Source organism: Empidonax traillii, unplaced genomic scaffold, assembly GCF_003031625.1.
Source record: "Empidonax traillii isolate 1590-97213 ecotype Southwest subspecies unplaced genomic scaffold, ASM303162v1 scaffold103:size1334136, whole genome shotgun sequence".
NCBI lineage: Eukaryota > Metazoa > Chordata > Aves > Passeriformes > Tyrannidae > Empidonax > Empidonax traillii.
The window spans coordinates 432,205-444,624 of record NW_020955296.1 but is presented as its reverse complement, the minus strand read 5'-3'; the positions used below and the strand labels follow the sequence as shown (position 1 = coordinate 444,624).

The window sequence follows — 12,420 nt, the reverse complement described above, 5'->3', positions numbered from 1 at the left end:
CCCTCTGCTCCTGTAGTGCAGTGGGACTACTGAAAATGGGTGAAATAGTTAATGCATATATAAACATTAAGAGCCATTTTCATTAATAAAAATGAAATTCACCTTCCTCAATAGCATTATGAATTGCAAAGAGGGATCTTTCTACATTGAATCATCAACTGATTGTGCTTGAAAATTCACCCCTACTTTGTGTCTGCAGATATTGTTCTTGTTCTCATGCACACTGTGTTTTGATTTTCCCTGTGCCCTTTTAAAACGAGAAGCAAGCTGAAGCTTTCATCAAAACAATATAGAAATGCAGACACTGGACAAGAGAGCACAGTATAAACCCACAGCATACCACGAGTACCAGGCATGTAAGAGGCCCATCCACCCAGCAAAAGAAGGCATTTCTGTCAGTGTTCAGAGCAGCTCTGGTAGCCGGCTCCTCAGCATGACTCTGATGTTAACTCTGATCAGTAGATTAAAAGCAGTTTGTTGGAGGACACCCTTTCTGTGTAGTGCCCATTGTATTGGTGCTTGGAGAGAACTGTCCATGTATGTGGGACAGGGTCTATTTTTTTCTCCTGGGTTTTTTTTCTTTTTTTCCGCATAAAAGAGGAGAGCCAGAGCTGGAGTTTGAGAATTTGAAGAAAGATGATGATATCTGTTTGTTAAAATTCAGTTTCTCCACCTGATGCTAAATAAACAAGGCAACAGGTAAAGTGAGTTAGTGAATCTTCCAGATCCACCCTTGAAGTGCACAGATGATGGAAGAAATCCAGTGACTCCAGAGGGGTGAAGGTTCAAGATTCCTTCTCATACCTGAAGGATGTAGCTCCTAGATCAAAACTGAAGCTGGTTGGGAGTGGCACAAGAGAAAGTTGTTTTTCCCATCCTGTCCTACTCCTGCTCTGCAGATTGCAATAATGGTTCAGCCTCAGGAGTTATTACTCCTATATATCCAGCTGGCACTAGATTAGCTTGAAAAACTAACAGGATCTTTATATAAATCATTTCCAGAGCATCCTTCTGGTGTTAGAAGTCCCCAAAAACTACTTTCCATATCACCTTTGTATCACTAGCACATATGCTGTTGGTTAAAAGGTTTTGACCCAATCAGATGTTGGTTTGTGTTTGTCTTTTCTTATTAAAAAGGTTAGAAGAGGAATGAGAGATATGATGTAATACATTATTTGTCTTGTAAGGAAAAAATCCAGTGTGGTTTCCAAAGATATCCTTGCATTTTCTACATTATCTCTATTTGCTGCAGTTATTGTTGGTCTCAGAATTTTTACAAGTAATGAATCTGAAAGCACATATGGAAGAAAGAAACTAGACAGAAAAAGAATTACTCTTGTACTAGGTGGAGGTGAATTTAAAAAGATGATGACTGGACTCATTGCTGTTCCCTGAAGAAGAAAGCACATTACTATGTTTAACTTTAGGGTACTGAGGATGTAGTGCTGGGCATTTTAATGTCTCCTCACATGTGCTCCAACCTGAATGCTGGGCATAATTATTCTTGACCATCAGCTGACAGGAACTGCATGGAGCCTAAGGCCAGCTTTCCTGCAAGGCAGTGCCCGTACCTTAAATCTGTGAGGTGTCACGGCTGGTGTGCGGGTGTGTCCACACATCATGGCAGAGACTGTGGCGCAGGCAGCTGACCAGGGTAGCAAAACTGAAAATGTAGAGGCTTCAGCATGGGCTAACAGCAAAGGTAAGGGCATCCGTTTACAAACTGTGTTTTGCCTGACAGCGTGTGCTGTCTTTTTTTTAAAGTGACTCTTCTGGTTAGAAAAAAGCAAACAGAGCTGGCGATCCCTTGTCACAACCAACCCTTTGCTTTCCTAAAGAGACCTTTCTAGTTGCCCTGATCAGCTGGCAGATCAGTAGGACGCTCTGAAATGGATTGGGCCACATTGAGGACACTTTTAACGTTCCTGAGTGAGGTATAGCTCCTATGTATTAGTGCAGAGGAGTTTGTATGGTGGGCCTTCACCAGCTAGACCAATGACAGACCCTGAAGATGGGATTTTCATGACAAAGCAGCTCTTCTTTGAATCAGAAAAGGTAATGGCAATAAGAGGACTGCAGCAGTTCATTTTTAGGGGTCATTAGACAGCTGAGGCTTAATTTGGGTTGGGATTGTTGTTTAGGTATCTTCTGTGGTTTTGATTAGATGCAACCTTGATTTCTTCATTTAGGAATTTTATCTGGGAGCTTTTGTTATCCTTTTAGTCCACAAACAAACCCTTTCTTGCAAAAGATCTCTTTTCCTTTCACGGAAAAGAATGAACACCAGAACAATGTCTTGCACAATGCACACCTGTGGCAGGAGAAGCAGATGATGTTTCCCCTGTTGCTTCACTTTGACATGCTTTTGGTTCACCTAGATAACACGATCTTTTTTCCACATCATTCTCCTTCAAGAATTCACTGCTTGTCACACCTGATGATTTATGCACTTGTCAACCTTTTTTTTTTTACATTGACAAATGCTCTGCAAAGATAAGGCACTGACCTTTGACAATATGGTGCCAGTAATTAAAATGAAGAATGCATTACAGTAAAAGGTAGAAATATAGATCTAAAAGTCATGCTGGTATTTTTAGTGATGGGAGTAATTGAGGATTTCAGATTAATAATTCAGTGCAGCTGAGATTAATAAATGGTATGAGGTAGAAATGGTATTTCAAGACCAGGGGTATAGTTAACAATTTATTTTAGTATATCCTGAAAGATGCTGCTGGAATTATTGTGTAATAACTCAGCATAGTCTTACAGTTTCCAAGTCTGTTTTGTAAAAGGATTACGCAAAGTGAAGTGACCCATCTGAGAAGAAGCCAAAAAGCCATGTCTCTCAGACATATCTGCAGGGGGTCACTTTGCATCACTTATCTGTTTCTGCACTGGTGGGCAGCAGAGGGTTGGCTGGATGGAGGACCAAAGACTGGCCCAATTACAAGCTCTCATGATGAAGTGCCTGGTAATGACACAAGCCCTCCAGGGTGGGCCAGAAGGCAATCCCCTCCTTCTTTCTCAAGGGTAAGCTAGAACAGAGAGGGGAGGAGGAAATCATCCATGTATAGGTGAAATGTGGCAGGCCAGGGAGCGGTCCCACCTACTGTCTCCCACAGCAGGGATTGCCAGAGGGAGCAATCCCTAGCTGCAAAGTTCTGGGTAGGTGCAGTGGTCATGATCACTTTTACCTTCCTTGCTCCATACCTCGAGAGTCTCAGGAGGTTCTAGGCTAGCTTCCCCTCTTATTGAATAGCTTTGAAATTATGAGCTTTGAAATTAAAGGGACACTTGTATCATTGGAGTCCAGCCCTGCAAATCTTACTTGCGAACCTTGTAAACTGGCTTTCTTCATGTAGTCCCATGAGGTTCATGACCTTGTTGTCTTTACAAGTGCTGGGCCAGAGAGCATTTTCTGGTTGGACCCCTTAGTTCTTATCACTTCCCACTCGCACAGGAACACTACCAGTGTGGAAGCTGTGAGTTTTTGCTTATGTTCCTTGGCTCAGGAGAACTATTTGAAAGGATTAGTTCTATGTAGCCAGCAGAACAACTCAGCAGGACAGTTTGTTGGGTGTCCCTTTAAGCATCATTTAAGCATCATGGATACGTTTGATAAGAATTTTTCTCTAGTTTATGAAAAGACTAAACCTGATCAATGATCATGTCCTCTGTTTAAGGTGTGAGGCCAAGCACACCTGAGCTGTGGCTAGTAGGCAGTTTTATAATCTTCGTTTGACTACAGAATATCTCACGATCAGAAGCTGGCCGTGGACCTGCCGTTTTACTCCCTTGCTGAAACATAAAAACATCCATCAGCTAGATTCAGTTCAGATCCTGATGGGGCAAGATGCCTTAAGCATGTGAACAGTTGTCTAAGCTTCTTTTTGCTCTAGTGTTGATAGGGTTAAACTCAGCAGCTTTATCTTGTTAGACTCAGACACTAAAAAGACCTTATTTCCTGTCTATGTGTTAGGTGGGTGAGTTACATTGCAGACATACATTACAGCTGGAATGCATATGCTGTGTGATAAGTACTGCCCTGACTTTGTGATGATTATACACATGGAGATTATTCAGGCTTTCTCCCATTTGCTTTGCAAGGGTCAGTGTGTACCTTGTTTATACCCCTAACTTACTGTTCAAAGCAGTTGTGGGCAGAGCCAAGCTGTGTGTCCATCTTTTGAAGTCAAGGAGTGATCCTACAGGAATGGGCAATTGGTTTGCACGTAATGCACAGTTTAACAACTTTCTGTACTGCTCTTTCTCATTTCTGTTTCTAGGATTACCTGAAGTTATATGGGAATCTTTTGGGGGGAATCTTCCCCTCTCTCCTTGCAATGCCAGATTGCATCACATGCTGTTGGATATACTGTAGCATTTGGTGGGTTTGTTGTTTTTCATCATCTGACTGATAGTGATTTTTTTTCCTCATTAGGTTTAGCTTTGTGATATCATGATAGATTTTGAAAATAATCTTTTTCAATCCAAGATCAAACAACTCAGCTTTGTCTACATCAACATTTTGTCTAACACTAAAGACTATGATCTGAAAACATACTGTAAAAATCAGTTATCGGTAAAAGGCACAGCAGTATTCTCAGAGCAAGTTTCTAATTTTTTTTATTGTTTAATACTGCCTAGATCACCTTATAAACTGAAAGCAGCAAGTACATTAAATACAGTGCAATGACTTAAGTACATTAAATACAGTGCAATGACTTATACAGACCAAGGCCAGGGTTTCTGGTTTACTCATTGTATTGGTTTAAATCCAATGATGTTTCGCCTGATTGCCACAGCAGGTACCCAAAGGCTACACAGTGCTGTCTTAACCCTTGAGCGTGAAAGTCACACTGTTTCCATTTTGTTCCTAGACTGTGCTGCTGGTGCATTATTCAGATTTGGACTGAATTATGATTTGATTTGATTTGACCTGGCCTGCATTTGCACTGCTTGCTGAAATACTGAATAAGCCAGGGAGGCAGATAACCGCCTCATGTGGCCTCTCTCCTGTTTTCAGGATCAATGATGAGGTTTTATCATTCAGGTTATTGCTGTTATCATAGGAGCACGGAAACCTGTTCATTAACCCCAACTGCAGTGTGCTGGAGCTGTGCAAGCACAGGACAGAGCTGACTGCTGCCTGCAGGAGTCCTCAGCCCGGGCTTAGTCCAGTGGTGTTCTCTCAGCAGAACAGCCACCAAGCTCCTCTCCACAGTTGCTTTGCTGCTGTGTTAGGCTCTCAGTTTAGACAATACGAAGGAGTAGAATCTGAAAGAAAAGCAGTGATGCCATAATAAGCTTGGCCACTGTCAGTGTGCAGTGCTTCTGGCCCACAGATGGTACCATACAACTTTGTTTAGGCATACAGATCTTAACCATTCCATTATACCATTGCAGTCTTTCATGGAGGTACATATATTTTTGTCTCTCTGATGAAAATGAGCATTTCTTCCAAATATTGGCACTAAAAAAAACACCACCTTGACCTTGCAAACGCACTGTGCTGGTTTTGGCTGGGATAGAGTTAATTTTCTTCATAGTAGCTAGCGTGGGGCTATGTTTGGATTTGTGCTGGAAACAGTGTTGATAACACAGCGATGTTTTCTTTATTGCTGAGCAGTGCTTACACAGAGCCAAGACCTTTTCAGTTTCCCACGCTCTGCCAGTGAGTAGGTACACAAGAACTGTGAGGGAGCATGGCAAGGACAGCAGATCCAAACTAGCCAAAAGGATCTTCCATACCACAGAAGAAGAAGGAAGGAGGTGATGTTTGATGTTGTTGGTCTTCCCAGTAACTATTACACATGACAGAGCCCTGCTTTCCTGGGGATGGATGAACATTTGCCCATGGCAAGTGCAGAAAGAATTTCCCACTTTTACCCTTCCAATTCTGTCTCCCATCCCACCTGGAGGGAGTGAGTGAGCAGCTGCATGAATCTTAGCTGCCACTTGGGGTTAAACTGCAACACATGCATGAAATGGGAACACTGCAAGGAAGATTTTCACCATGTTGTGGTTTTGCTTTGGGTTAATTTGCTTTCCACCCTCCACACAATTACTATTAGTTGAGAGAAGGTATTTGCAGACAAAAGAGAGACAGGATTTGGGGTAAATAGTATACACATTTATTATTAGTAAAACAAAAATTATTAATAAGTTAAAAACTAAAGAATTATATCTATAACAATTTCTATTCAAGGTAAAGTGCAATATATTTATAGAAATACTTCTTCCCCTTTTATACCAGTCCAAGGAGAAGAAGTTGTTTCATTTTGTATCTTTGGAGTTCCAGTTCTCTTCCTCTAGTGACAGATTCTCAGTAGCAGTAGCACTTTCACGACACACCACCTCTCTGCAGATCTTGTGAGCCTCTCTGCTCATTTAGCTTTTCAGACTGTTGATTTGAACTCAGATTCATTTTGGTAAAGACCACAAATCAAGTCCTGTCATAAGTAGAGAGCATGGTGTGATATCATTATTGCTTACCCCTGAATTGAACCTGAAAGCTGAGGTGATCAATACAGACATAATTGCCAGTGTCACCAATTAATTGTTCCTGAGTAAATGAGCACCTCTTCAACTGGCAGCCTATCAGTCTCAGAAACAGCAATGCAATGTGGCAAACTTTGTGTGGGATGAAAATACCCTTCTGAGCAAGTGACAATTATTAGCAATAGGCTTTTCTTTCAGTGTTTTGCTGCACATTTCTAATTTCACCATGACCAGAGGGGAATGCCCAGTGCAGTTTTTACCTTTCTGGGTGTGGCAAGAATCAACCAATCTTGGCTAAGCCCTACTTCAGCTATATGCTTAAGCAGGTACTTAGGGTAAAGCATGAGATTAGGTCACACTGAAATCAAAATTAGTCAGATACTTAAGGGCTTAATTTAAAAATTGCCCCAATAAAACTCATCCTTGCTCAGTTCTTAATCACACGAGTTGCACAGAAAAGCAATCCCATTGAAGCAGCATCTGGGCTGCTAAAAAATTAACACATGAAGAACGCAGTATGCTATTTGTAGAGGGGTTTAAAATATTTTTGCCACTTCTTAAGAATGAGGCTGGCCTAAGAGTGGATTCCAGCATTGATCTCTGTGTCTCTATTTGTACAATGGAACCAAGACCATAAGCGGCTTTTTAGGAAAGTGGTTTTACAGTAACCCACGTTACTCTGTAAGCTTTTGTGTTGATTTCACATTTAGCCTTTATCCCTCTGTCCATCTGTTGAGCACAAGTCATGTGTGCCCAAGGCTTACAGAGCGAAGGTCATTTTATCATAACATGACTGCTTAAAAAAACCTCAAGATTTTGTCATGTGGCTTCAGTTTAAATGTAGTTCCCAGCTAATTAGTCTGATAAAGTATGTATATTTGCAAACAAAGAATAACTATAATACTATCCCAGTGGAGATCTGCAGAGGAATTTGGGGAATGCAAATGTTGATAATTGCAGTTCCTGTGCTATAGTTAGCTGGAGCAGACAGACGGCTGCCCTTAAGCAGACCTCTCTTGGTGCCAAGATGGGACACATGGGACAAGAGACAGTAGATCCAATTGCAGGATGAAAGGCCAGATTCTGATGTCCAACCTCATTTTATTCAGTTCTTTCTCAGTTAAAGTTATCATGGGGCATTTCCCAAAGAAGGACTAGAAAGATTCCCAACAATCTTCAGCAGATGGAGACCAGGATATATAATTTATTTTCTGAGAGGGGGACTCTAATTCTTCTTTCCTTTTTTTCCTCTATTTCTTTATTTTTTGGTCTGTGCCTGAGTTACTAAATACCAATATCAGTAAAGTAGTTCTGCCTGCCTGTACAGATATCCCTGTGTGTGCATTTAGGTGCTTCTGATATCCTGAAGAACTATCCATTTTTGACACTTGCCATTCCTTTGGCTTGGAAAGTAAAGATAATCTTGTTTCTTTTTAAAAACAAACACCACTACCACCACCACCTCAACCCTGATGATAGCTACTATTTTGGCTTTGTTTGCATTGAGCTTTTACTTCATAATATAGATTTTACAAAGCATGAGATGATTTGCATGTCCTAGATAATGAATGGTACTGCACCACTTCAGTTGGACTGTTTTCAGAGGGATGTTACAGGCCCATCAGACTGAAGTATTGGCAACATCATGATTATTTTGAGTGGACTTACTCTTGAGGATAAAACAATCTTTCTCACAGAAATTACTTTAAAAACCCTGCAAATCTTGGGGCTTTTTTTTGTGTGTGTTTGTTTTCTGGCTCTGCACTGAGAACCCACGTGCTTCTAGTGGCTACAGGCTGGTTGTCCAGAGGTGCTGGCTTTCAGCTTATTTTGCTCTCTGAACTCACCAGACCCTCTCTCTGATACTGGTGCAAAGCTGAAGACACATCTGTTCAGGGAGACAATGAATAAAGTATGCCAGCACATAGCCTTGATGACAGAGGTTGAAACAGGGAGAAATACTGCTAAAATAGACCCAGTAACAAGCTTGAAATCTGGTTTAAACATTTCTACCCCCATCATGGTATCACTTGGCTTTTGTTCTTGCAGTCTGAGCGGGCCTGAGCAAGAGATTTGTCTCTATCTTATGCTTCCTAATTATCTATTTTACTGGAATGCAAAACAAGACCCTATTGTACACTGACTCTATATTGTCTTTCCTATAGCAATGGAAGAGGGGATTGTGCTTGCAATCCCGTGCAACAAGAGCAACCCCAGTGGTGTTGATAGCATTTGAGGAGTTCACTGTGAGTTCAGTGCCCTTGGGTGAAGCTCTGGATTCTGAACTTACAATGCTGCAGGAACTCACTTGAGCCTGTGTGCACTCCTTGAGCTCCCAGGCATCCCCCTCCTCCCCATCCCTCCTTGCCAGGCTTTGGGTATAACTACAATAGGAACTGACACTCTCCCAACGGCCACATAAATCTCTTTAAGGCACTGGAAGCTGAATGCTAGCCAAGTGGGCTCTGCTGGCTGACAGCCTTCATCCCCTTCTTTCATTAAGACTTAAATAATTAAATTTTCCAGCAAAACAAAGAGATTTAAGGATGCAAAGCGTTCCTTATTTCCTCTTTCCTTAGAAAGCATTCGGTTGAAGTTGATTTAGCTATACAAATTTAAGGTTGTACTTACCATATGATACCTCTCTAGCCTTTATAGATACAGGAAGACTCAAAGCAGGGAAGCAATCGGAGCAGAGGCATGTACATGCCGTGTCCCATTTGCCACTGCTAGTCAGCAAACCCTGCTGTGTGGTGATGGTTCACACATGGGTTCCTTCCTGCACAGCGAGCTGGCAGGAGTTGCCACAGATAAAGGCTATTTTATGGTATCTGCATGGTTGCAGTTTCTGGGGACTCACATGTGTGCAGTGAACATGAAGATAGTTGGGTTTCTAAGGCTGTGAAATACTTTGCACTGAGAGGGGTGAACATGGGCTGATAAAGAAATGAAGTGGTGTGAAAAGATGCCAAAACCGAACAAGACAAGTCTTAATCCAAAAGCAGCAGTACGACTGAGCCCTGATTGTACTTGGCATGACAGAGTAGGAGAGGGGGATAGAAGATGAGGCTCAGGCACTGGCTTACCAGACACCTTCACATAAAGTGGTACTGGGAAATCACAGACTTGCCAGGAGCTTCTGCTCACATCAGCCTGTGCTGTGCAGCAGGAGGAAAGGATGGTTTTGCTTCACAGCTCGTCAAAGTCCAGCTTCTGTTCTGAGCAGACCAACTGGTCAGCTGGGGTACCATCCTGCCAGCAGGACCCATAGCTCAGGCTGCTTTGAAGGAATATGCAGCTTCCTCAAAGGGACATTTTTCCTGCCTCCAGCGTGTGCATGACTTGAAGTCCTGATGCCCGAGAGCTGATGAAACTTGTAATTTTAACTTGGCAGAGCTGCAGATACTGTTCTGAATCACCTCGAAGCCAGATCGTTTAAAACTTGCCTGCATGCTTTACCTCCCTAATAGGTGGTAGCTCTCCCAGGTCACAGAAATCATCTGCTACAGCAGTCAATACTCAGCTTGTGTCTCTAGTGCCTCCAGTGCATCTCGTGGAGCCTGGCAGTAGCTCCCCTTACATCTGCTGTTTGTGAGGCAGGCAGAGAGCCCATCACAGAGGGAGAGCAACGCCAGGCACAGGAGTCACGCTTGCCTCCACTTCTGTTACAGCCAAGGAGGATGAGAAACATGCTCTTTCCCCTCAGGCAGCCAGAGAAAAAAGAAACCACAGAGGACCACAAAACCATCCCAGTACAACATCTGTGAATACTGCGCGCCGCCTCTAGCGGGCTGGGACACGAGCACATGAAGATAACCCTGTGTGGCAACTTTGCATCAGTTGTTCTGTGGTTTGCTTTCACATGAGAGGAATTAAATGCAAGCTGACACAAGATCAGAGCCAACAGAATTATGTTTTCAAAGACAAAACCCCCACAAAACCTCTCATAGACATGCCCCTTCTCACACAACTCCCACCTCATATAGTGTTCTCCATCAAGCAAGGAGGAAGGCCTGAAAGCAACCTTTATGCACCTATGCCTTTAAACAAAGCTTTCTTAAAGAATGAGAGCCAAGCCAGGTAAAGGTTTTCTTAGGCTGCAATTTTTCAGGTCCTTTATTTCTCTTCAAAGTTGTATTAAAAATAAAATCAAAAGAAAAATTCCAGAGCTTTTATTTCTGTTTAGAGCCTTCTAAGTTCAAAATAAGCCTTCATCCTGATATTCGCAAGAGGCAGGCCAGAGCAGTAACTGATGAAGGAAACCAGAGGAATATGTTTCCCCAGCCTATACCCATTACAATTATGTGATTGTTTCTCTTGGAGATATCTGTAAACAAAGCCCTGGACAGTGTTTTCCAAGGTCTGGTGTATCACGTATTTCTTTAACTTGCAAAACTTAAAAAGATAAAAGTGGAGATTATCCATTGCTCTGAAGGATAAATGTAGAGTAGTATAAACAAATTTCTTCTCAGAAGAAATTTTTGCTTTCTGTACCCTCAACTGCCCATCAGGGAAAGAAGTAAACAGTACTAGGGAAGGCTGTCCACTTTCTCCTAGCAGACATATTTCTAAAAACCAATAGCAAAAAACAGGCATAAACATCTGCCTTTTATTGCTGGTTCACAGGTACCTTAACTTGTCCTGAAGCCACAAGAGGGCTTGTGCTCTTTGGCCATAATCTCTAGCAAAGGCAAGGGGATGCAACTCTTCACCTGTCCTTTCGGTGCCCAGTCACCGAAGTCATAGGCATTTCTGTGCTACGGATGTTTTGAAGTGTTATATTTCTGAACATAACATTCCCATGTATCTGTAACATTGTGCCTTTGTTAGAGCAGCTTCTCACTGCAATTAAATGAGCTCTGCTCTCAAATTCTTTATTAAATGTAGCTTTAACAGTTAGAGGGGTTAAACTGTAATATGCTTAGGTACAATCAGTGGTGGAGAGAAGAGGCAGAGCCTGACTGGGCTCCTGCTTTTGTTTGGTATCTGCTTTCTAGGGCGCACTTGTGTTGCTCCCAAAGGATGCCAGGCATCCCTGGAAGTTTTTCAAAGGCAGATGGCAGCCTGTGTCACAAGTGCAATTGAGGAAAAGCCAGGGTACACAGCGTGCATGTCTCCTTGGTGAATAAATTCACACTGTTTCAGCTTTTCCCAAGACTAAACAAAAGTTTAATAATTGCTTCTTAAAAGCTAAGAAGGAGGAGGGCAGGTTGAGGCAATATTAAATAGCAGGTCCTACTCTTGGAAAATTGAAATAAGGTTTGGGCCTGCAGAAAAAATACATGGTGATGCCAAGTTGTCTGAAGGAAAACGTTTGGTCTTTAGTGTCAGTGTTCAGTTGCTGCCGTGCTCCTGCACTACCTAACACAGGCTTTTACACTTCAGCTGGGAGGTTTTATAAACAGCTGGGTATTTGCAGATGGATACACCTAAACCAATAAAGTCCTGAGCTGCCATGAACTGAGCTCTCATGTGAGCCCCATGGTGCATGGGTGGGTCTGCAGGACCTGCAGTGCCATCATACTCATGGGGTGACTCCAAAACAGAGGAGCTTGTGCTGGTGCTGCCACTTCTCTTTTCTGTCCAATGCTTCTGTTTGTCTCCTTCCTGAAGCAGGACTGAATTGAGATGAACTTCCTCCACTGCTTCAGAGGGTCTGACCTGCCCGCCTCTAAGACAAATGCTGCAAGCAGCAAACTGTGGGGCATTTCAGTGCAGTTGCTGAAGCTTTGTGCTCTGTGTTTTGGGTCAGACTGTGCATTTCTGGAGGTACCAAGATGTTATGTTCAGAGCTGCTACCATTATTCTATGTGGTTGTAGTCTCAAAACTAGTTAAGGCGTTGGTTTTCTTTCTTTGTTTTTTCCTTACGAAGCTGCCTACCCATGAATAGGTATCTCCCATGGACTCACTGAGGAAGA

The 12,420-nt window shown here is 42.5% G+C and overlaps 1 long non-coding RNA gene across 1 annotated transcript; it reads left to right on the top strand.

The window, feature by feature from the left end:
* Positions 1–590: 590 nt before the first annotated feature.
* LOC114056760 lies at positions 591–10,217 on the top strand. The gene is made up of 2 exons (XR_003571082.1): positions 591–699; positions 9,972–10,217. It is a non-coding gene; the product is annotated as an uncharacterized LOC114056760 (long non-coding RNA).
* Positions 10,218–12,420: the final 2,203 nt, after the last annotated feature.